Below are 26,373 nucleotides of genomic sequence, written 5' to 3'. Positions count from 1 at the left end.
TTTTCATCGAAAATGCTCCAGACCAGCATTATATTTGAGGATTAACTAGGGACTTAATCCCGATACAGGGTAGTTAATTCCTGAGACAATTCCGAATTAGTGCGTGAACTCACTGGAAATTCTCATAAGGCGAAACCGGTCTTCTTCTCTACAGAGTGTAGCACTCGAACTTGATTGCAGTGCAGACTAATTCTGAGGAAATAGTAGGAAAAGGCATCAGTTGCTCTATACTGCCGATTGAGGCAATTGGTAGGAAAAGCGTTCACTCTTCAAGGTAATTTACTGGCTATATAAATCCCTAGTGAAACCTATGATATTTTATGGACTTCTCGTCTGGCGGGATGCACTAGAGAAAACTACGCTAGTCAGACAGCTGAAGCGCGTACAACGGGCCGCTCTCATTGGAATCATTGGGACACTTCGAACTACTACCATTCTCACTATTAACGGAATGCTTAAAAAGCCGTACGTTGTTATCGTAGGCAAGGTTGCAGCAGCAAGGGTTGCAGTCAGTCTTTGGGGCAAGCTAATATTCTTGGAGGCTTCGCATTTATTCTCGAAAACGTGGATTACTGCACCAATCCGCTCTATCTCCACTCATATTCGTTATAGGGATAAGTGGGCGGGAAGCAGTGGTTGGAAGGAGCAGCCGGGAAGAATAAGCTTAAGGGTTTTTTGCAGACGAGTCTCGAAGGAAGCTGTTTGAAAATTGAACCAGTTAAATCATTCTGCTCCGGCCAATCAGAAAAACCCAAAAGCTTTCATTTGATACGCCAACGTTCAAAAAATGTATATTCTGAAAAATATTAAAAATTAAAAATGATAAAAAAAAAATAAATCAAAATTGTATGCATGTCTGCCCGCAAAACTAAATAGTGCAGACGATCTAAAAATTTTTAAGTCTCTAAGTAATCCGTATGCGTTAATATCATGAAGCAGACATTCGCACAAAACAAATTGAAACACAAAAACTACACCTTTTCCAATAGTATTCAGAAAAGGCCAAATGTATTTCAGAAAAACTCAATTGAAATTCCGAAAAATGCAAACGAAATTCAGAAAAGCGCAAATGTAATTCAGAAATCATTTCCAGAACACTTTTATCTATGGACTTTTTATCATCACTCTTATGGCGTTTTCGTTTCTACAAAAAATGTTGCCTTCTCATCGCCCTCTTCTTAGTGTTTGTGCGTAGAGGGCAAAGAGAAGGTTGCATTTTTCGGTAGAAACGAAATCGGCATTAGAAAACATAATGGCTCATTAATTCATATCCCGATTAACCCCTCACCCACTTTTTGTAATGGAGTAAAACACTTGTAAAAAAGCATATGTATTTAAATGAAATGTTTTAAATTCCAATAGACATATCCCGCAAGGCCAAAGCATCAAAAAAAAAAAAACCGATGAGTGCTGGATAGCACGAGCGCAATCCGCAGTAGTAACGCTTTCTTTCGATTGGCGAATTATTTCTTCCAAGTATTGCAGTCTCCTTTCTACTACTCCCGGTCCGTCGGTAGAAGGAATGCCCATATGAGTTTTGACATAACTTTTTATTTTTACCCAAATATTCTCAATCGAATTGAGCATGGGCGAGTATGGAGCCAAGCGCAAAAGGGTGGGCGAACCGCTACTGCCAACTACTTGCTCAAGCCTAGTATACCAGATCTGACAATGTGTTGCCCATGCTCGTCCACTTGTCTAACAGCTCTTTCACCCACTCACCCGCGCTCTCCTTCCTGAACGATCCGCGTCGTGTCTCAATGCACAACACACCTGAAATTCATGCCCATTTTTATCTTTACTTCAAAACTGTGTACTTAATTGTAAGATTATTTATGTAAAGTGTAAGAAAACAGTTTGGAAATCTACAACTGGATTTTTACATTTGGGTTTTTCTCAGGGTACGAAAATAAACTGTACAAAACAATTCCCATTTGCTCATCGATCATCATATCATTTGTGGTTTTGTACAGTTTTGTACATAGTCAGAAACAAAGTGTAAGATTCACTGTCATTTTCCCCAACGAGAAACGTTTGCATTTCGTTTGTGACAATTGTACCATATGGTACGTTTTATATGTATGCAAACGTTTCAATTACGTGAAAAATATTTTTTTCTGTAAATTTTCATATCCAATTCGATTAAAAAACATTTTTATTTTTTTTATTCATTGCAGCCATTCGTTTTGTATTTAGTTATTGCATATATGTACATACATACATATATTTTTTTCTGCACGATTCATTTCGTTTGTTGTTTCGTATGTAATTACTAACTACTGTAGTGAACTCAGCCGTTTTGTTTTCGTATTGTACCGAACTGTTAAAGTAATAAACGAAACGAAATAGTAACGTACAATATAGTTTATTTTCGTACATTGGTTTTTCTGAATTTCAATTGTGTTTTCCTGAAATACATTTGTGGTTTTCTGAAATTCATTTGGCCTTTTCTGAATTTCAATTGAGGTTTTCTGAATATAATTTAAGGTTTTCCGAAACACCTTTGACCTTTTCTGAAAATCAATTGCGGTTTTCTGAATATCACATGAGGTTTTCTGAAACACATTTGGCCTTTTCTGAAAACTTAATGAGTTTTTCTGAAAATCATTTGTAGTTTTCGGAAATACATTTGTGTTTTTCTGAAATACTATTGGAAAAGGTGTAGATTTTGAATATGTTTTTTTCGAATTTTTATTGGTAATCAAACAACCGTCAAAGTTAACTCCAAATGTTCAATGTGAACGATTGTGTTTTCCGAAAAGCTCTTTTTCATTTAACAAGTTAAATTGGGCCAATTTGAACGTAATATAAACTTTAATAAATAATTATAAAAATTAAACAAACAGAAAGAAAAATACCCGAAGAAATGTCGCGTCCCTATTAATGAGTTCGCCACTGTAAATCCTCTGATGAATTTACCTCCTACCTATACCTCCATTATTTGCAAAGTATGGCGATTCACACCGAATATACTGGACATTTCCTTAGCTATATTCTAGCTAACAGCTGCGGCAGTTTTTGATTACAGGTAAGTCCTTATAGTCTCGGCCTTTTGACAGTCCAAAGAAATGCAGAAAAATTTTTCCTTGGGCTAATTCCAAAGGGCAACACAGTGCCACCATTTCAGATTCACCGAAACAGGCCACGGCTTTCGCCAATTCACAAGCCTTCTCAGACACAAGACATGGAAGCTAACCGAGCTTAGTTCCATTTTGCATTCATTCACAGTTTAGATTTAGATTATCGGAGATTCTATTGCTCATACATGATCACCCTCCAGTGCATTTAAAAACTTAAATTACAAATTTATGACTTTCATCACTTTACGAATAGATTTACTTTTCCCATTTAGGATAAACTCCATTAAGAGTTTACTCTACAAAATTGAACGTTTTATGTTGGACACGTTGACATGAAAAAGCTAGTAAAAATGCAATTAATAGCATTCCCAAAAAAAAAAAAAAGTTTGCACATTTTTTATTGAACTACATTCTCTCAATGCATGCGGGCGTTAAATGGAAATTTAAAGGGTTCAATGTTAAAAAACAAATTAGGATGAATGGTTGCAAAACTATTGCAAACTGTAGAACTTCCATTGTGTGTTTTTTGCTTTACGCTTGCAGTACGAGGCAAACTGCATGCCCGCGCATTTATAGCCAATTTTTCTATTATTTTTTATTTGCAAAAACGCTATTTTACATATTTATGGATTTGGATAGTTCGGTATTTTTTAACTTTTTTCACTTTTCACAATTTTATTGTTTTATTTTTATTTTTTTTTTGGTTTTTCTCTATATGTAGATAAACTAGAGCATTTTTCAATGAAACTAAATACAGCATATTTACAAACATACAAATACCTTTCAACTAATGGCATTTTACTGGCGAGGCCTGTGAAGTGAGTGGAAATGCGCGGGCAGCTGGCGGAGGAAATAATAATGAAATGTGGCGAGATGGCTTGCTAAAAGGAAGAGCTCTTTTAACTATGCAAACGTTTATGAATTTTCCGCTAGTGAACAATTTAATAACAGCAAAAAGTATATTACGAAAATAATTGAAAAAATATATAAAATAAAAATAAACAGCTGTAACAAAGTGACTAAAAGTTTGCAACATAAAATTTTCCTATTTTTATTTATGTATTTTTGTTGCCATCAAAACTTGTTTTTTTTTTTATTATTGCACAGCTTGTTACTGTTGCTGCCATTGTAGTTGTAGTTTTTGGGGCATGCAACTGGGTTGGCTTGTTGTGTCGAATTATTGCTTGGCTGCTTGGTTACAATTTGGTCACGGTAAGCTAGCATTGTTGGCTGCTTCTTACTCACAGGCATAGTGGCAATGCTTTTGCCGACTATAAATATACATATGTACATACAACAACAGCAATGTTGATATTTACAGTTGTTGTCATGTTTTTCTTTTTTTTCTTCTTTGTTTTTATTCATTTCTACCACGCCACGGCCAGTCGGCCAACAAGCCAAGTTCATGCAAATTTTAACTGCATTTATGGCGTTATTTTCTTCCTCTTTCTGTTGTGTTTGTGTTTGAAAATTAAATTACTTGCGCCCGAATGAGCGAGTCTACGTAGTAAGGAGTGTTGGCTAGCGAGCGGGTGGGTGGGTGGTTAGGTGGTTGGTTGGCACAAATTGCATGTTGGCACAACTAAAGCGACAAAATGTTATATAAACAACGTCAATTTAACGGTTAAACGTTATGCTGTATATACTAACTATACACATGTACATACTTGTGTTTAGGTATTTGTGCAGAGCTGTCTTTGTTATGACAGTGACCAAAATTAAAGAACGCAGGAAGTGAACTAAAAAACACAGCGACAGTTGCCGCTTTTGATACAGTTACTAGTACTTTATAGCTGCCAGCGTCACTTATTTAATATTGTTTTCTACTTGAGTCCACTCAAAATAATATATAGTGACTAACGAATAACTTTCCGCATAAATCTGACTGACAGGCAGCCAATAAACTTTTGAACCATCGACTTTGACGCTGGCAATGCGTTGACTTGAAATGTGATTAGTGTTGGTAAAAGCTTTATGACAAGCAAAGGTACATAGTAAGTTGGTAGTAAGTAGGTACGTTCATGAGGAACGTTCATGAGGAACGCTTAGTGAAGCTATATTTTAATACCCCTGAAAGCTCTGAAAGTATTCAACTCGGAACCCGCTGGTGGTAGCAGAGGAAGAGGGAGGCCCCCACTACGATAGAAGAAGGACTTGGCTTCGCTTGGAATTTCCAATTGGCGTCAGTTGGCACAGAAAAGAAATGACTGGCGTGCTTTGTTGAAATCACTTAGGCGGTTACAGCGCCTTCAAGACTTCCATGTACTTAGATTCCGCATACTTAGATTCCGCGGAACCGTGACATAAGTTCCATGAAGATATATATATAGCAAAATTACCACCATTGATCTGTTTTGGTCCAAGGAAGTAAATTCAGACATTACTTCCACAGATATGATTCAAGGAAGATGTGTCAGAAATAAGTTCCATGATACTTGGTAATTTTTTATTAAATGCACAACATGAGTTGCTATCCATTACGAGTCCGGACTAATCAGAAATAGTCAGATTTTACTGGAAATCGATCCCGTACTCGGTTCTCTGACTATTGAGAGAACAAAAAAGAGAGTAAATAAGGTCGTCTCTCTCTGTCAGAAGTTACCAGTTTTAGTGCGAAGATTTTTTGCTTGTAAATTCTGGTAAATGTGAATTTGAAAGTATTTTTGGTGATTTACATGTGTGAGCTGAGTGTGTTTACATACAAAATAAGAAAAAAAATTTACAACCAAGTTGACAGAAGTTACCCCGAGCGCACTTGTGCACAAGGGTATATTAATTTTGTTCACATAACGGTTGTTTGTAACAGCCAAAACGAATCGAGATAGATATAGACAAATGTATACATAAATGAGTCCGTCCGTCTGTCCGTCTGTCCGTCCGTGTACACGATAACTCGAGCAAAAACTGAGATATCTCAACGAATTTGGTATGTAGGTTTCCATTTATCCAAGGTAGGCTGGTATTGAAAATGGGCGAAATCGGACTGCAACCACGCCCACTTCCCATATAACGGTAATTTTCCGAAATACGAAAACTGCGATATTTTAGTAACTACTGGAGATTATTCACTCAAAATTGATATTTACAATAATTTTTAGACGAAAAATAAGAATATTATAAATTTTTGGATAATGGGCGTAGCCACGCCCACTTATGGTTACATGTGTTTATCTTGGTAACCGCTGCACCAATAGACCAAACTTGGCACAGTTGTTAGCCTTGGTACAGCATAAAAAATTGCCGAAACTTTTTAAAATCGGACAATAACCACGCTCACATCCCATATAACGGTAATTTAGAGAAATACAAAATCTTCGAGAAATCAGTAAATATTGAAGCTAATTTATTCAAAATTGATGCTTGCAACAATTCTTTACCAAGAAATACGTTTATGGTGGTTATGATCACATATAAGTATATCGGTAACCGTTCTACCAATTTGTACCAAACTCGGTGTGGTTATTGTGCTTGCCACAAAAAAGCAAAACGTTGAAAATTATTGAAAGCGGAATAAAATTGAGGCCGCTTTATATATAACGGTAAATTTCAGAAATGCTTGAAACTTCAATATTTTGAAATTGAAGGACGCTTATTTACTCAAAATTTATACACCCCGGCCTACCATCTAGCGGAAGGTTTCGGAAAGGTGAAAAAACATATATTTAATACTTGCGCCGCGTATTTAATGTTCGGCTCCGCCCGAACTTAGACTTTCTTACTTGTTCAATGTTACTCTCTCGCTCTGAGCGAATTTTTATTTTTTGACAGTTTTACTAGTTTTAGGCGGAGGAATATGGGATTGCACTTATGATTAACTCCATATTTTTATTTTTTATTTTTTTTTAATTTAACTATCGAAGCACCTCGTAATAAAATAAGCTCATACCCGCGGATTTCACACCACGTTTTTATACAAATATGAAAAATAATTTAAAGATCTTTTATTGTACTTCTGCGCCCATTTTGCTATAGCTGTATTCTTTTGCCGTTTAAAATTATGGAATCTTGTCTGCACACTATCAATCTCTATTAGTTTAGCGTAATGTGGCTCCAGGGATAAAATGGATTATCGAATTCTGAAAAGGGAATTAGGCAGATTCACGGGAAAATGTCCAAGTAACCCAAACCAAAAAGGAATTTTTGGTGGGACGAGCTTTAAGTAGATACAATGCAAAAAAAAGTTGATTTGTAAAAAAAATTTAGATTTTGTCGCAAGTTAATTTTTCTAGTTGTGCGGACATATATGTAATATATGTGTCTGTGGTCAAGCAAGGATTGCTTTAAGTCTAGTGAAAGTTCCACTCAAAGTTCTACATAACTAATTTTGTAAGTATAAAATTTTTCGAGTGCTTTCTTTAAAAAGTACCTAAGAAACGAGCTAATTCATACTTAGGACAAGTAAAAATTAAATATGCGTGCCGCATCTGAAATAGTTCCAGCTGCAACTTCAGCTTCTATTCTTTTTTTATTAGATACACCTCCTGTAAAATTTATTGAATTTTTATTGTAGAGCTAAAGGGGAAGACTTTGATAAGTACATATGTACATAAAATACAAAATATGTAATATAAAATATTTTTAATCAGATTCAGCATTCAGCCAAAAGTGAAGGGATGAGATCCGTTCTCGATGGCAAAAGTCCTGCTTGCCTTAGCACAGCTTATGTTGTGAAAAAAGAAGGTGGAATTGAAAGTTTCAGTGCAAATACATATCATGCAGATAATTTAGTATGCAGGTATTACAAACGTTTTCATTTTATCATTTTTTAAAGGAAAAAATAGCAATTTATTTAACAATAAAATAAATGTGTTTGTTAATTTTCCACAAAATTCATAAAATTTGGTATGTGGGGCCAAACAAGTGTTGTAAGAGGTGGGCCTCGTGATAAGAAACTCTTCATTATCTTCTGAATTAGAACATTTCGGCGTAAACGAGTGGTGTAAAAAAAAAATTTATAAAAAAATAATTTTTTAAAATTTATCTCCATTTTTCTAGAATTGGTAGACGATAATGTAGGCCCGTTGACGTTCTTTCAGAATCACGCTTTTATGGTTAAAACCAGCATATTCTTTGATTTTCATTAAAATCGGATAATATTTACCATTTCCGCTTATAAGTGCTCTGGGCGTGGCAGTGCGTCGCCTTTTATTATTTGCATCGTATTCGTAGTACGGTTAATACTTTTGACCGCAGCGTATGTGGGGACCTCCCACTGTGCGCCGCGTGAACGTGTAACATTCTGACAGGTGCCATGCCTGGTTTTAATATTTACAACTGAAATACAGTAGCTTGACATTGATAAAATATCAATCCTTTGCATTGTAGCTAAATGCTTCCAAAGGTATGCATCATGACAATTTTAGAATATAGCCATTTTAGATTTTCCATTAACTTAAAAAGGCGATATATAGATATGTATGTATTTATGTGAGCGCGCCCACTTTTATAATTTTTTATAAATAAATATTCTTGTCAAAATTTCATCCGAATATAATTTTGGGAAGTGCAACACTTAACTGGACATTATCCGATAAGAATAAATCCAGTTAGTTTGAAGACGGTCCCAATTTCCACTGCGACAACTAAATATATAAATAGTAGACCCAATTTTTCCAAGGACGGTTTATATATTTATGTACCTTCATTATTTTGCTCGTGATTGTATTACCGATTCCGTCTAGAAAATATCTTCAACACCAATCATTTAGAAGAATGTTTAAAAAAAAGTTACCGCTTTGATAGTTCCCATTTATAGAAAATTGTAAAAAAGGCAGAAAGAAACGGTCTTCCATCGGCTTATTTGGATAATTGTGTCAAGATTGTGAGAATGTCGTGAACGTGTGAATGTTCACGACAGTAGCATCGAGTTACATCAACAATGGATTTTGCTAAGTTACTTAAATACTTTAACGTAAATATTTGTAAAGAAATATATGTACATAAATATGTACATAGGTAAGTAGGTGGCTAAATGCACACATGTATGACATATGTATGCACATCCAAAAACTTATAGAAACATATGCCTATGTATGTACACAGGGTGATCCAAAACTGCGTACCAATACTTGGCACACATATTCTTTGGAGCAAGTAAAAAAAAAAATTTAGGGGACATTTTTCTCCCCACGGCTTATTTACTGAGTTCCGGACAGTTGAAAATAAATCGATTGCAGCATTGAAATCATAACTTATTGGCTCATTTAGAGCTAATGTCTGTATGTACAATCCTTAGATATGATGAGCTTGGGAGGTTTTGAATTCCCCATAAATCTATATATTAATACGCTAACATAAATTTTGTCTCTACCGGATCGATTATGCATGTCATTGAGTTATCGCAATTATTCAGATTAATCAATGTTTATTGAGTTGTTGAAATTTACGGATAGTTATCGAGCTATAAAGATTTATGGGATTATCGAAATCCGTCATGAAATTCATCATGTTATCGATTTTTATTGAATTATCGTTTTTTATAGAGTTAACAAAATTTGTCGAGTCATCCTAAAAGAAGCGAATTATTTGAACTTATCGAGTTATCGATATTTATTGATTAACTGAAATTATTGGATTTGTCGTATCGAAATTTTTGGAATTTTCAAAATATAACCGTGCTATCGAAATTTCAAGGTTATATAAGTTTATCGAGTTATCACTGCTCATCGAATTTTATCGTATCACCAGAGTGTAACGAGTTATCAAAGTTTGTCGATAGCTTTCGCAAAATATGGTGCTATAAAAACTAACCGAGTTGTCGAATTTTATGGAGGTATCCAAAGTCTATCGAGCTTTCGTTTTTTCCGTTATCGAAATTTATCGAGTCTCGAAACGAACAGTTATCGAAATTTATCGAAAAATAGTTGAGCTATCGAATTTTGTTGAGGTATCGGATTTTAAAGTTTTTAAAATTCATCGAATTATCGATATGTATAAAATATTCCAAATTTATTAACAACAAATTTATTTAAAATTTGTGGGGATTGCAAAACTCAAACTCATCATATTTAGTGTTTGTACGTAAAGATTTTTCCTCAAAATTAGCCAAAAATTGATGATTTCAATGCTGTAATCTATTTATTTTCCACTGGCAGTAACTCAGTAAATAGGAGATGGGGAGAAAAATGTCTCCTATTTTTTTTTTGTTTTGGTCCAAGAAATGCGTGTGCCAAATATTTGTGCGCAGTTTTGAATCACCCTGTATTACGGATCGATTTGTGGCTCACATCGTATATTTACGGTCATGTGAATGACACTTTTCATTCTTAGCTGAACTAAAAACCGCAAAAGGTTTGAAAAATTATTAAATTATTAAGTATTTATATGCCAAATAAATAGTACGTGTGGCTAATAACCAAAAAAAGATATTACATGCGACGTCTACAAGGTACAACCTATACATACCTATGTAACTATGTATAAATATTAGGGCTGTGCGATTAATTGATTACTCAAAATTTTAATTAATCATAAAGCAAATAACTCAATTATTCGATTAATTGGAAATTATGATTACTCAAAAGTTCAGTTACTCGAGTAATCAAGATTTTTGATTAACCAAAAACAAAAATATTTGAGTAATTTGCTTTATGATTAATCAACATTTCGAGTAAAATGAGTAATCAACATTTCAACTCTTTACATATGTATAAAGTAGCTAAAGTTCCTTGATACTTTGAAAACAACGTTTCTGTTTTCAAAAATTAAAACAAAAATTTTTTTTCATATACAGAATGTAAAAAAGAAAATAAGCATTTTCCAAAGCAAACTCTTTTAACGAGCAAAATTATTTTTTTTGAGTAATCATATTTCAAGTAACTCGATTAATTATCGTTTTGAGTAATCAAAATCTTGATTACTCGAGTAATTGATTAACCGAATAATTGATTAACCAACTTGCTCGAGTAATCGAATAATCGCACAGCCCTAATAAATATGTATACTCTCTTTGGAGCTGGGTACAATTTGGTTAACCAAAAATATTATAAACAAGTAAGAAAGTCTAAGTTCGGGCGGGGCCGAACATTAAATACCCGGCGCAAGTATTACATATATGGCTTTTCACCTTTCCGAAAGCTACCGCTACATGGTAAGCCGGGGTGTATCAATTTTGAATAAATTAGCGTCCTTAAATTTCGAAATATTGACGTTTCAAGCATTTCTAAAATTTACCGTTATATGAAAAGCCGTAATTTTAGTCCGATTTCAATAATTCTGAACGTTTTGCTTTTATGTGGCAAGCATAATAACCATACCGAGTTTGGTACAAATTGGTGGAACGGTTACCGAGATACATATATGTGATCATAAGTGGGCGGTGCCACGCCCATTTTCCAAAATGTTATGATAAGCGTATTTCCTGGTAAAGAATTGTTGCAACCATCAATTTTGAATAAATTACCTTTAATATTTACTGATTTATCGAAGATTTCGTATTTCTCCAAATTACCGTTATATGGGATGTGGGCGTGGTTATTGTCCGATTTTTAAAATTTTCGGCCATTTGGTATCCTGTACCAAGGCCAATAACTGTGCCAAGTTTGGAAGAAATCGGTGCAGCGGTTGCCAAGATATACTCATGTAACCATAAGTGGGCGTGGCTACGCCCATTTTTCAAAAATTTATAATATTCTTATTTTTCGTCTAAAAGTTATTGCAAATATCAATTTTGAGTGAATAATCTTCAGTAGTTACTAAAATATCGCAGTTTTCGTATTTCTGACAATTACCGTTATATGGGAGGTAGGCGTGGTTATTGTCCGATTTTGCCCATTTTCAGTACCATTCGTCCTACGCCCGAAAGAAGTACACGTACCAAGTTTCGTTAAGATATCTTAATTTTTACTCGAGTTATCGTGTGCACAGACGGACAGACGGACGGACGGACAGACAGTCACCGCTTAATCGATTTCTCTTTTCATCCTGATCATTTATGTGTACATTTGTCTATATCTATCTCGATTCATTTTGCCTGTTACAAACAACCGTTATGTGAACAAAGTTATAATACCCTTGTGCACAAGTGCGCTCGGGTATAAAAACTTTATAAAACTAAAAATGGTTCGGGCACTTAGCTTTTAGGGTGAATGTGTATGTTACACATATATTCATGCAAATTTTCTTAAAAACATATTTATATGTCTCTTCAGTGGTTATACTATTATTTAGCATAGAATTATCTAGTCAAGAAATACATATTTGTACCTCAATATTGCTTTAAAGTTTATTCGAGTGAATAGAGGAATAAAGTGGCAACCGAAAATATAAGTAGGCCATTTCCAAAGTGGACATGAAATATGAATTAATTAAATGCAGGCGCCAATCGACAGGCAACAAAGAAAATATTTATTTTTCTTTCTATTTCTTTTATATGAATTTCGAGCTTTGGTGTGTTCCGAGACTTATAATATAATTTAATGGAAAATATTTTTGTAAAACAGTTTAAAGCGTTGTATCCCTATTTTATATACGTACATATATATTTAGACTTTTTCTTAAAAAGCGACCAAAAAGGTCTTCCAATTGAGGAGCTATAGGGTTAAGGTTTTTCACAGAAATATTTTCCGTCGTAGTTTACATAAAATTGCTGAATACATTATACGTCTAAAATGTAAGGATCACATAGTTTCCTACGCCGCTTTCTCATAAAAGTTAATGTGCAAAAGAATATTCACCTTGGAACACGCAGTTGGCAACAGAGGAAGGAGGAGGCTTTCGCTGCGTGGGAAAGACCAGTTCTGTAAGAACTTAGCTTCACTTGGTATCAAGAAAAGATGTCAGTTGAATGAGAAATGACTGACGTGCTTTATTTTACACGGCCAAAAACACTTAGGCGGTTACGGCGCCAATCAAGAAGAATAAAACTACGCGAAATTTATAATTTGCTTAAAAAAAGAAGACCAACTTTTTTTTGGGCTTGAAAGATAATGCATATACATACATACATACATACCTACCTTGCAACCATTTGAGGCAGCTGTCCTGCTCATAAGTTTACGCTTTTTAACTTTTTTTCAAACTTTCCAGTTACTCAACTAAATTAGCATAATTTTCCAAAATAGCTAGGCTCAGCATACAATTTTGCTTAATTAGCGTATTATAACAAATTATCCAAGCATACTACTAATCGACCACTGCAAAAGCCGACGTCTGTCAGTCCATCAGCTAAGCTAAGCGTCAGCCTGCTTAAACTTACAGCTATACAGTTGACTCCCACATAAGTGTCCAAATGTACAAGTTGAAATTAAAGAAACTCATTATTGAACACCATGTTTTTGTTTTGTAAAATCATAAAACTGTTAAGCCTAAAAAGCGGTTTTCTTTTAAGGAAGAAGCATTTAACTTTAAAAAGTGGTGGCATTTATTGCATAATTGCTTTACGGAAGAGTAGCGTTTTAGGAGAGTCAACTGTATGCAACTGCAGTAGCAAGCATTCATACATATGTACATACATATGCACATAAATACGTATGTAATAATAATCTCCGCTGCCTGTGTTCATCAACAAAACGTTTGCTAATTCTACCGCAGTTCATTAATGCAATCAACCAGGCATAGTATTTCGTTAGCGTTTCCTTGCAACTGCGCCTATGGTGGTGGTCTCTCACCAGCAGCCAGTCAGCAAGCCAACCGGCCAGAATTGCTTAGCCGGTTATTTTGAAAACTTTGTTTGTGCAATAATGCCATTGTTTGTTTGCTTGTGTGGTGGTATCCTCGCGGCGGCCGGCCGTGCAACAGTAGCCACATTCGACTCGAATTTAATTGCTGAATCGGCATTAAAATTACCCATTTACTGGACGGACGCACAGACAGACATACAGACGAATGGATATTTAGTAAGATTGGGATAATGGAGATGGTCAATTCGAAAATGATTTATGCAAGTCAGGAGTGACTGTGGTGTATGTATGTATGTATGTATATTTATGTATCAGATGCGGTTTCTTTATGCATTTCTCGCATTGTTATTGTGCTGTCATAAAATAACAGCAATTATGAAATGGAAGTAGATTACAGAATGGCGAATTGGTGCATAAAAAAAGATTGTAAATTAACTTAGGACCAATTTGGTAGCAGACTTTTATTATGATTTTTTTCGATGCGCAGTGAAATGAAAATATTTTTAAATGTTTTTGTTGCATACTCGTAGAATAAATGCATTGCGAATATTTAACCGTGAAATTACTGTTCAAGGTATTGTTAATTTAAAAGCAAAAAAAGAGAAATTTTTAATAACTAAAACGAAGTTTAACATAAAAAGTTTTTAAGTAGATCATAAAGGGAAGAAGCGTATCATAGTAAGACTGCAAGGCATGCAAAAAATTAATCAAAAGGTAAGCTTTCCAAGTTTCTATGCGCCATTCAAAAAAAAAAAAAAAGCAATCGAACTATGCATTTCTATAACCACATTATATTCCAGCTCTACTTATGTACATATGTATATATTATGATAACATATAGAATGCAAAATTAAATGAAAAATTCCATTGCTGAATGAATAAATGAACATGAATTATTCGAACCATCAACCAGTCGGCTGACATACGAATTTTATTGAAGTATCTATCACTTTTGAATATGTGCATAAATATATTCATGATTTACAGAATTAAATACATATACATTAGACTGCATCACCAAAAAAAGTTGCAGTTTTTCCGGCGGGATTACAAAATTTATTATATTTTAAGACGTTCACCAAAATATTTGGGAAAAATATTAAGATTTAAGTGAGCTGGACCGATTTGAAAATACCTCCAAAAATGGAGTGGTTTATGAATAAAAATAGTTTTGTAAAGAACTTTTTGAAAAAAGTCCCCTCAGATGACAAAAGAGATTAAGCTTAAAAAATCTGCAAAAAAATATTTTAAAATCTTTTCAACGGAATCGTAAGATTGATTTACGAAAAACTTAAATAACTGGGCCAAAACTATTCTGATTTAGACTTATGGATCTCGGTAGAAAGGTATTTTCACACTGTTTTTATTTCTGTCCAAAAAAATATCATTCGTGTCGCAATTATTTTTTTTTTCAAATACCAACACATCTTAATTCAACTTTGAATGACGTTCGTTCATCCTACCTTTCTCTTTCATCCTTTGAATGAGTTTATTAGCAAAGAAATAAAAAGGGTGAGAAAATACCTTTCCACCGACACCTCTTAAGTCTAAATCAGAAGAGTTTAGGCTCAGTTATTCAAGTTGTTCTTATACCAATCTTTGAAAAAAGGTAAAAAACAGCATCAAAAATCTCATCATTACGATTCCGTTCAAATTTTTTTTTAAATATTTTTATGCAAATTTTTTAAGCTTAAACGGTTTTGTCATTTGAGGAGATTTTTTCAAAAAAAAATTTAAGAAACTATTTTTATTCATAAAAAACTCCATTTTTGGAGGTATTTTGAAATTGGTCCAGCTCACTTAAATCTTAATATTTTTTCGAAATATTTTGGTGGACTTCTTAAAATATAACAGATTTTACTATAATTCCAATGGAAAAATAGTACCGAGTTGTTTTTTGTATGGGGAGTGATGCAGTCTAATATACATACATGCATGCACATGTGTATAGTTGCGATAGAACTGGTTGACAGCACGGTGGAATTTATTTATTAATTAAGTTGAAATCACTTACACCGAAACAAAAGGCAGCCAAATATATGGAACGGCTGGCATAGTAATTAATATTTAATTAGCGGTATTTTTTTAATGTAAGGCTTGCTGGGCGAAGAAAAGAGCTACGCGGAGCGCTTAAAAAAGGTTAAATCGCAAACATATTTGTGTTGTATGTGTGTGTAGGAGTATGTACAGTGACTCCAAGAAATGACCACGTGTTGATGTTCTTTGTAATACTCGCAATGTTTTTCGAGCTTTTGCTTTTTGTTATCTTTCTATAAAAACACCGTCCAAGCCTTAACCAAAAATCGTATATGTAAATCAAACTTAATACAAAACTTTGGAAAAAATAACAAATTTTGTTCAAACTTTCAACTTTTTAACCTTGAAACCTTTAGAACCTTTAGAAAATTTTTGAGTATGCTGTTTTATAGCAAGTTTCAAATGGCTAAAAAATCCCGCTGATTTTTGAGATAATTTTTTTTTTTTGGTGACAGATTTTTGCACTTTTTTTCATAAAGACTGCTAGCAACAAAATTACCAAAAATTAACGTTTGTCTTTGTAATTAGCACCTTTTATATAAAAAAAGAACGCAAAACCGTCTGAAAAAAATCTAAAAAATCAACAGATTTTTTTGGCGTTTGAAATTTTCACTCCAAAAAAAAAAAGAATTTATGGGCTATAAAACTGCATACCCAAAAATATTCTAAGGATTCAGATTAAGTAGTTGAAATTTTGATGAAAGTTTATTGAATTTTCCTAAATTTTATGTAAAGTTTGAAACTGCAATTTATATGTTTTTGGTAAAGCTTGGATGGTATTTTTATAGAAAAATAACAAAAAAAAAAACTTTAGCTCGAAGAACATTGCGAATACTTAACAAAATCAACACGTGGTTATTTGTTTGAGTCACACTCCTGTGTCTAAAGTTTTATATACGTTACATAGTGGTATTCCGGCAAATAAGTTAGCGGACAAGTGTGCTGTATAGGGATCTAAGATAGAATTAGGGGAAGCGGTCCAATAGTAAAACTTCCTCCGCGATTACTATTTTGAGACGTTGAGAAAGTGATCAAGGCAGCGACCAATAGCAGATGAAATATAGAATTAGGATGGTTTAAAGGCATATATGTAGGTATAGGGATGGGCAAACCCTCTGGGCATCGCAATGCTCCTTTGTGTCCTCCGATTGAACTCTTTTCAGAGCTGTCCCTATGATCTAAACATAACCTACCTTCATCGAAATTAAGTATCATTGCATGCGAAAAGCTAATCGTCGTTCAGTGTGGACACCTCCAGCTTCGCTTCGCTCCACTTTTCTTCGCTTAACCATTTATATGTATGCACAGTGAAACTATGCTACGGACAGATTATCAAATTAAAGAGAGCATTGAACCAAAAATGGCAGGAGCGAGCCACCAGACATGACTCATTCATTTTCCATCACGACAATGCTCGGCAACTCGATAAAATCTACTTGGAAAATAGCAGGTGTTAACTTGAGTGGATCTATTGGTAGGAAATAAATGCGCTTCCTTTTTTTGTTTTCTAATAAATAATCAAAGTACAGAGAAATTTCCTCTAAATTATAACTGCTTATGGCCTTGAAAAGGCATTAATCACATACAGTTTTTTTTTTCAGATAATAAACAAATAACCTAAACGTGAAAACCTAATCAACTACCTACTAGTTACTCAAAATACCAATCATCATAGGCCGATTTATATTAAAATCGTTTACGTTTATGTATTCACATTCGTTTAAGCATTTGCAATAATTAGTTTCGAATTAAGAATGCATTTCATATGCTCTATTTAAGCATTTAACTAACCTTAAGTGGCGGTAAAATAAACAGCGGAAAATTGGCTATTTGATTATATCAGTAAAATCAGCCGACAAATAAAAAACCTTTTGTAATTTTATGCATGAGCAAGAACAAAATATGTCAGCGCGAAAATTATATATAGTGAAGGATGTAAATATGTCAATAAAAAAAAACCTAGTAAAACATATGTATATACAAACATACATACATACATGCGTATTGGTGCGTTACCCAGCATGAATATGCGGTGACGACAAAATATGAGTTTCCTCAGAAATTTACTTACTAATAGAAACAAGTCGATATTCACAGGAGGAATACCATAACGTAACAAAGTGCTGACAAACGCAAATAGGTGGAGCGGCAGTTGACTGTAAATTGAGAGGGAGGGAGCTGACTGGTTAGGCAAACAAATTTATGTAAGTACTTTGAATATATTTATGGGCAACCTCGTCTATACACTTCAACCACAAATAGCACATCGAGAATTTTGTACCAAGCGAAGAGCAGAATTTTATGGCGATTAGAAAACTATTCCTGTTCATAAATCGTTATTTATTTCAAAGTTTTGCCTTGTCTTAGGCGATCGGAAGTTTGAAATAAGCTTACATATGGGTGGTCCAAAAAAGTGTGAAGTCGTCAGTCAGGATTGTTCTATATCGAAAACATATGCCCATATTTTTTATTTTAAAATCAAAAAATATTTACATAGAGGTCGCTCAAAGCGATCAAAGTTTTTCATGTATTTTATGTGGGGGAAAAACCACTTTTCGTAGAAATTGTAGAGAATTCTTGAAAGTCAATATTTTTCGTTCGGAAAACTCTGGTTCTCTTCAGGAGCCTTCCAATAATAACACCAAAGTACATATTTCTTTAACCATTTCTTAATAATATGTACAAGTTTTTATTGTCCTTCTGTTGCATTTTCTGGGGTTTTTGACGCACCTTTAAAATATAGACAGTGTGAAAAAACCGCCTAATAAATAATTAGAGATAGAGTTTTCCGATAACAAAATGTTGATTTTATCTAAATATTTTTTGATTTCAAAAAAAAGGAGTATATTTTTTCGATATAGAACAATCCTGGGGGGTGCGTGTATAAAAATTCCGACTTTACTTTTTCACATACATGGACCACCGTAGTGCGCATACACATTCATATACACATACGCCCCAATTTGTATGCGTAGCAAAATTCCATAAACTTAAATTATAATAAAACGTGCGACACTCAAATATTGTAAGTAATTTTACAGCTTGGCATAGCCGATATATGTACTTGCACACACTTTTAAAGATTCGTATTTTTTTGAGAGAAAGTTTATGACCGAGGTGAACATAGAATACCTATGCTATAAAATAAGTTGCTTTTATTAACCCATATTCGGCCGCTATAAGAAATAATCGTATTTTCCTAATTTCCTGTTAATTGATTTTAGAATCCTAGTCAAGAAACAAAAGCAAAAGAAAGGTGTTTGTGTCCTCGCTGATTACGAATCTAAAGTCAGATTTGGAAAATTTAAAATGGCGGATCCACTATGTCGGATGATTTAAAAAAAATATATATATAAAGTTTTAATGAAACTGCCTATAGGGGTTTTTGTGGTAGCTTATTACGAATCTGAATTCAGTATGTTAGTATGGGACCACCTCTGAGATACTACCTTTCCGACGCAAAAAGAATTATCGAAATCGGTTGACGTGGTCCAAAGTTATGCGGTAACATACATAAAAAATAATAATAATAAAAAAAAATTAAAAAAAAATTAAAAAATATTCCGACGAACTGATAACCTCCCCCTTGTTTGGAAGTCTGTTAAAAATGGCAGACTTCGACTCAGCAGAAAATTTAGTAGATCGGCTGCCAGATGTTCTTCATAGGCCAAGGATTCCACAGATTCCTTAATTTCAGGCAAGAATGTAAACAAAAAAGTTTACGATCAAAAGCGCCCCAAATTGTCTCCAGAAAGCGTAGCTTTATGAAATGCTGAAAAAATATACACAAAAAAGGAAACTCAACAAAACTTAAAAAAAAATAAATAATTCAAGAACTAAAAAAAATAAAATAGGGGTCTATATATAACCCTAAAATCTTCACATGGTGGACCTTAGATACGACATTCCCGCTCAAATTCTTTTAAATATCGTGGGTGATTGAAGTTTAGTAGAAGGTCGGGTGCCAAAAGTTGTTACAATTTTAAGTTTCGTATAACTTCCTTTAAGCGTAGATGCGAGTTTGGGGTTCAAATCACCTGAATTTGAAAGATTAGCATCCTTTGATATTTTTACAAAGAGGTGGAACCTGATTTTCAAAAGATTTCAAAGTTTGAGTATCTGCCAGTAATAAAATAATTAATCAATTTATTTGAAACTTGCGCCAAGTGTGACTTTATTTAGGTGCACGTAATTATATAGTCTAGTCCTTTTAATCAATTTCAGATTTTTATTTCGGGTAATTTTCGCCACTTTTGCTTAGCTGCTGGCACATAGTGCAGCCGTTTGGCTGATAGGAACTGGTCGAAAAATCGACCGCTGGCCAGTGCTCTCGCAATCTAGTCCAAGGGTAAGAGTTCCGGACCTAATCAAGGAGTTCCACAATTGCCCCAGAGTAAGGGCACCTTGTAATCACGAAGACTCTGGAGAAAATATAGCAGAAGTTCTGTTGGGTTAGTTGTTGTAAATAGGTCGCAGAGCATTCGCGTGATAATTTGATCGCCATGTATGTAGACGGTCTATTTCCTACGAGCAGATTGGTAAACAAATATGTCCTCGTTGTTGTGAACTACTTTAGCAATTAACCGGAGGTGTACCCGATTCCAAACCAGAAGCTAAAACAGTGGCGGAGGTATTCACCTACAATGGAGAAATTTTTAATCGGCGGTGTTCCAAGAGATATGACAAATACTGGATATCCGAAAAACTCGCATAATATCCAATAAGTTGGTATTGTGGAATGATTTAACCGGACCTTAGAAGAGCATAGAAATGTCGTGGACAAGTATCAGAAAAATCGGGATGTCCACATACCTTTGCTACTGATGGGATGATGGGATGACGTGGTGTATAGAATTTGTTGAGCGATCCAGAAAAAACATGAAGATGGTATATTTGGAGAGGCTTGCAGTGTTTGGAACAGTAAGACTAAGGTGCAGGATAGTTCAAAGTGAACCACAAACAAACGATAGAACGTTCGATGAATGTACAGGAAATTGCACAAAAAGTGCTGGCTAGAACCACAACACAGCGAGTGAATTAGCAAGCTACGAGTAAAGTTACCAAGTCTACAGTTGAAATGTTGTAAATTGTCTGGTGACTTAATCGTCATATTTAACAATTCAGTGATACGAGCCCGAAATATTTGAGAAATCCACGAGTAATTCAAGCATAATCGTAACAATATGGTACAAAAAGTTCGCAAAAGGACTGGGGTTACCAGACTAGAAATGGTAAAATTAGTAGATAAAAAAAAAAATAAAACCAAAAAAGCATATTCATACAAATTTTATCCTACTTGACGGTTTCTGGCCAGTGGTTGATTAGTATTAATAGAAAAAGTTAATTGAGAAAATTATCAAGGTTGCGCTGGCGAGGGAGGTCCCACCGGCTAACCTTGTGGTATTGTACGAGGCTTTTAATTATCGAAACGCAACAAATTTTGGTTACTCATAGAATACCTAACCGATCATGAGCGTCTGCGATCTCAAATGCACCGGATTGGGCTGACCACGTAGACGGAATACTAAAAGTGTCTTTTTCGTACCTTTTCTTATTATCACATCGTCTAGCGAAGTACAGTTAGCATTTATTAGAGTTAGAATCTCGGACTGCCATGGTTAGGAACTTGTTGTAGGGATAGAAAAGACCTATCAGGTCGCAGTGCCCCTGTTCAGTTACACCTAATTTCTTAACTAACTCAGTAGGGTTATTGATGCAGTAAATAAGATTGTTGATTTATTAAGCGTTACTTTAACTTTTTAGAGATAAAATTAAAATTTTGATTTTAGTTATATTTTAAGCGCCAAAGAGATTGGGTTCGAATTTTGTACAACGGAACTAAACCGAGGATTAACACAGACAAATGAAAATAAATGAATAAAATAAGGGCCACCGTAATCTAGATACATTAGGTTGCATCACTCTGGATTTGTTGTATTTTGGAAAAATATTAAGGTTGTCAGATTTGAAATAATATTATTTATTTCGATTCTGCTGATACAATTTTTCAACATTTTTATGCATACTTTTGAAATTTGAACTCTTCTACCAACTAAGGTGTTTCTTTTTGGAACAAATATTTTTAAAAACGCATTTTCGGAGGAATTTTCAAAGTGGTCCAGTCCACGTGAATCTAGCCATGAAGTCTTAAAAAATAATACATTTTATGATGCCGGTTAAAACCCTAAAACCTTTTTTTGGTGCGGCACCCTCCACAGATATGCACGTACATATGTACATATACGATGATTTCGTTAATGACAGTGTTAGGTTAAGATGAAAATAGCATGCTGGCATGTCAACAAATCACTGCATATTCAATCAAGTGTGTTTTTCTGCTCAAAGGTAAAATTAAGTACACACACACATAGGTAGGTACATATGTAGGTAGGTATACCGCTTGTGATTTTCGACGTGTTATTTGCTAACAGATTTGTAGTGGAAGTTTTCTATGTCTTGCAGGGCAATGGAGAACTTTGAATATAAATCGCATACAATGTTGATTAAAGCAAGGGCTTTAAATATTTTTAGTTTAATTTAAAAATTAAATTCGCTGTAAGATATGTATTTGTATGTATTTCTACAACAAAATATACATTAAAGCTTACTCAGAAATAGAAGGTTGATGAGATAAGCATAACGGCAGGGTGGGCTAAGGACGCATAGTTATTTGGTTCCACCATCGAAAACTTCAGGAATATTCTCGAAGTACATTTCCCTCGAGAAGCCAACATCGAAACGGATCACCACGTTGATGTAGCTAAGGTCCACAAGCACCTCAGTTCAGTGAAGAACTTGCAAAAGGATGCGCGTTGATAGTTCGATATAGAGAACGGACACCCACACAGGAATAGCTGGTAAAACGAAGAGTACCGTGTCGCTGATGCAGAGAAATACACATCACACAAAACTACCCTGCAGCCAATAGCTACGCGAGCGACACCTGAGTGATAGTGTGAGAAGTGGAGGGAGCAGAGACGTTCATTCCAATTACAACTTTGTAGTGGCGAAGGACTACCTAGCATCCAGCTTAAACCGCACCAATAATGCCTGCCTGAAGATCGATCAAGAATAATGGGTCGATTACGGATGGCAACACAACCACGCTTCGGTTGTCAGCTGGCAATGCAACTGCAAAGAAAATTTGTATTACGAATGGCAACTATCGTCAGTTGCTGTAGAGTTATCGATAATCGAAATTTGACAGTTCAACAACCAGCAAGCGGCTGCAAACAAGCTGTGCGAGTAAAATTAAATTATTAAAATAAAGAGTTTTAAAGAAAAGACAGAAATAAAGCTAAATTTATCACAATTATTTGTTTAGGAGGAAGAGAAATTCACGAACGCGTCCTCAATCAGGCGACACTTAAAGGATAATTCCAATCCTCTAGAGCTACCGCGTGTAATGTAAGCAAAAGTTAATGGTTTCTTTTGTTATAGTTTTGTGTTCATTTTCAAAGCATATTGAGGACTTCCAAAAGTAGCTGTAGTATAATTGGTTAATAAACAGATGAACCACTTCGTTCAACTTCAATATCTCCGCTCATAAAAGCTTGCGCACATCTTCGAATTTTCGCAGAAGGAAGTGCCACAGCAATGACTTTAATTTGGAAAACTGGGTGTCTCGGTAGTTTTAAAAGAGGTGCTTCAATTGATAAAGGAAAAAAATTGCAATCAGTGTTCGCTTTTGTTTCGCCAAAAGGGCGTTGTCCACGAGAACTAAAATTTCAAGATATTGGTTTGTTATTTTCACCATATTCTGTAAAAGCAAACTGCATTGCAAAATGTTAATATCGTTCAAATTATTAAATATATGACACACTTTTCAATTTTCGCTCCTAAATACGCTCCAAAAACATTCCCAGCAACCACTAAAATGTAGTCGCCTGTATACACATTATGTAGCAACTGCAGTTGTCAGTTGAAAGTTGCCAGTTGCCATCTGTAATATCGTTTTGGCAACTAGCAACGCAACTGAAGTTCGATTGCTATCGATAATCTAACCATAAATTTTGTCAAGCCAAAAGCTGCTATTTGGGGTTTAAAAATCAGGCCCTTCTCTCAACGAATGAAAACAAAAATGCTTCATGAATCTATTAACATGGCCGTTCTTTTATATGTGTGGTGCAGAAACTTTGGCGATGTTGAACAAAGATGAGAATTCTTTGGGAGCTTTCAAGAGAACTATTATCCGCAAGATCGATGGAACTGTTCGCCACTGGGCGACGGGTATCGTAGAAGATGAAATGGATGTAGAATCGTTCGAGCTGTATATAGAAGACAAATACATAGCTAAGTGCAGCAAAATACAACGCATGCGCTGACTAGGATACGGTACAGGTATAGGTGATGATGCTTCGGAGGAAAAAGCCTTCGACTCGCACACGAAAGCAAAGGCGCCAACGAACAGAATGGAAGGCAAAGAACATACTCTATTATGAGGCGCTGGTCCGATGGTCAGCCCTTACTAAAGATTACATAGTTAAAAACTAAGCACGATTCAATGGTTAGCAGCCGCTGGTGTAACGGGTAGAAAGAGATACTCTCCGAAGAAAATTCTGAACGTTCTGCGTGACTTATTAGCGATAGATATGTTCATCAAAACCTCCGCTGCTAACAGCGTCATGAATGGGACTTCGTGTCTTGGAGCTCTGGAAGGAAAATAATAAATGCATCCTAAACGCATTACCAACTCAAGTTTAAATGCTGCGCACTTAATATATCCTGGCGCAGACGTGGTTTCAACACAAACCCTGCACGAAATGGTCGAGCCGCAGTGACTGAACTAAAGGTAGAGTCCAGTTCTTTACGGGCGGTTCAAAGATAGTTCCTTCCGCCTACCAGACGATACAAGTGTTTTCCAGGCTGAAACGTTTGCCAGTAAGGAGACAATAAAGTCCTTCAAAGAGAACGCAACCGCGAGAACTCAGGAGAATATCTTTTCTGATAGCCAAAGCGGCTATGGAGGCACTCTCTTAGGTCTTTTAGATCTCAACTAACGGATGGCTGTAGTAGAGAGCTGACCGCGAATTCTGACCAAAACGAAATTGCCCTAATATGAATAAGAGAACATACATATGTATGTATGTACGTATATAATCTGTGTAAAAAGAGCCTCACTCGGCAATATTTGCGCCCGAGTATACAGAGCGCACTTATGATTGCCCTAAATCAATAATTAATTTAAAGAAATCAAGCTTCATTGAGAAAAGTAAACACGCTTTAATCAAAGAAACCTTAAAGGCGCAAAAACCCTAAACACGTCAAGGCAAGTTCAACGCCCCACCAACCGAGTGTAGCCCCAGTCAAAAGAAGAAAGGTTGATTGAAGCATTACTGCAAAATTGATCAAAAAGAAATTGTGTGCAATTTCAACAAAGTCAACACAATTAAGTATGAAGAACTGGTTTAAAATAAGAAAACAGAGAACAAAAATGAATTGAATTGAATTTGGCTGCCGTTGGCAGTATTGTAAGATCGACTGTGATGCCGTTATTTGAACGTTTGTTTAAGGCATGTAAGCCGGTGCGTTTGCTTCTCTAGGTACATGTGTGCATAAATGCGTAAAGATTCATATACATACATATGTATGTACTCTTGTATAGATATGTATTAATGTACGTACCTAGATTTTGTGCGACTCACAGCAAAAGGCATCTAACTGAATTGCCAGCGCAGGCAATAACTTTTCTTTTCTCTCGTATTTTTTTTTTCGTCTACTCCCTAAGCAAGCAGCAGGGAACAGATGAGGAAAGGCTGCTGCACTGAGCATAGAACGCACACAATTCAATTACTGCTGCTGCAGCATGCTGTGTTTTTCTTTGTTTTTGCTTGCACTTCTTTATGCGCTTCCACGTTTTCCTTGAATTTTCAATGCGCGTTTTTTTATGTGCACTTTACAACTTGAATAATAACAGAACTTTTCACACAGTAATGAAAGAATTCAGGAGCAAAACAAATAGTCAGAGAAGCTCAAGCATAATTCAACATTCGCGCTTGCACAGCTCTTGTTTTCGTAACTTTTTTTTAATTTTTGTTGCAAAAACTATAAAATTTCGTTAATAATGCTACGCTTGTTGTGCACTAACAGTAACCTTCTTGTGGGAGCACTAACAGTCGTTACCGGTTAATTACTTTCAACCTCTACTACCTTGTTACTTCAGTTTACACTGCACTTTCTGTTGTTCTATGCTTTATAAATATTTCAGTACTAAATTTCACACTTGCAAGTCGAGCGCACTTTTCCCCAGCAGCAGCCCATACGTTTCGCACACAAAATGAAACTGAGAGTAGCGTGCAGTGACGAGTGACATGCTACCTAAAACAGCTCGATGGCTGGCTGGTCGGCTAACTAAGCGGAGCAGTGTTGCCACGGATACACTTTTTTCCTTCCTACCAAAATTTCCTACCAGAACCGACCAAAATCTACAGAATTTTTTTAAGGTTTTCGTTTATTTTTTCAGTGTACAGTAAAACTAAAACATTGCTAGTTAGTAAAATAAAAATAAATTATATTTAGGGTACTCACAGTTCCGATTTAAAGTTAATATGTGGCAACTTTAGAAAGATACCACAGTTGAAGTGTGAGCGCCCCTTTATGAATTTCGAATTTTAAGTTTGGCACTGCTAATAATCGAA

At 35.1% G+C, this 26,373-nt stretch overlaps 1 protein-coding gene across 3 annotated transcripts in view; it reads right to left on the bottom strand.

Moving 5' to 3' along the window:
- Window positions 1-26,373, bottom strand: part of LOC118741723 (alpha-mannosidase 2x) — a 148,268-nt gene that overhangs the window by 19,205 nt on the left and 102,690 nt on the right. The window contains exon 1 of one of the 3 annotated variants that reach the window (XM_036473692.1): window positions 25,361-25,999. The exons of the other annotated variants lie outside the window; for them this stretch is intronic. The gene's annotated coding sequence lies outside the window, so the exon portion shown is untranslated. Of the gene's footprint in view, window positions 1-25,360; window positions 26,000-26,373 lie in introns of those variants that run through there. 3 annotated transcript variants of the gene reach the window in all.

Source organism: Rhagoletis pomonella, unplaced genomic scaffold (assembly GCF_013731165.1).
Source record: "Rhagoletis pomonella isolate Grant_MI unplaced genomic scaffold, Rhpom_1.0 Rhpom_scaffold_00001, whole genome shotgun sequence".
Lineage (NCBI taxonomy): Eukaryota > Metazoa > Arthropoda > Insecta > Diptera > Tephritidae > Rhagoletis > Rhagoletis pomonella.
This window is presented reverse-complemented; position numbering and strand designations above follow the sequence as displayed.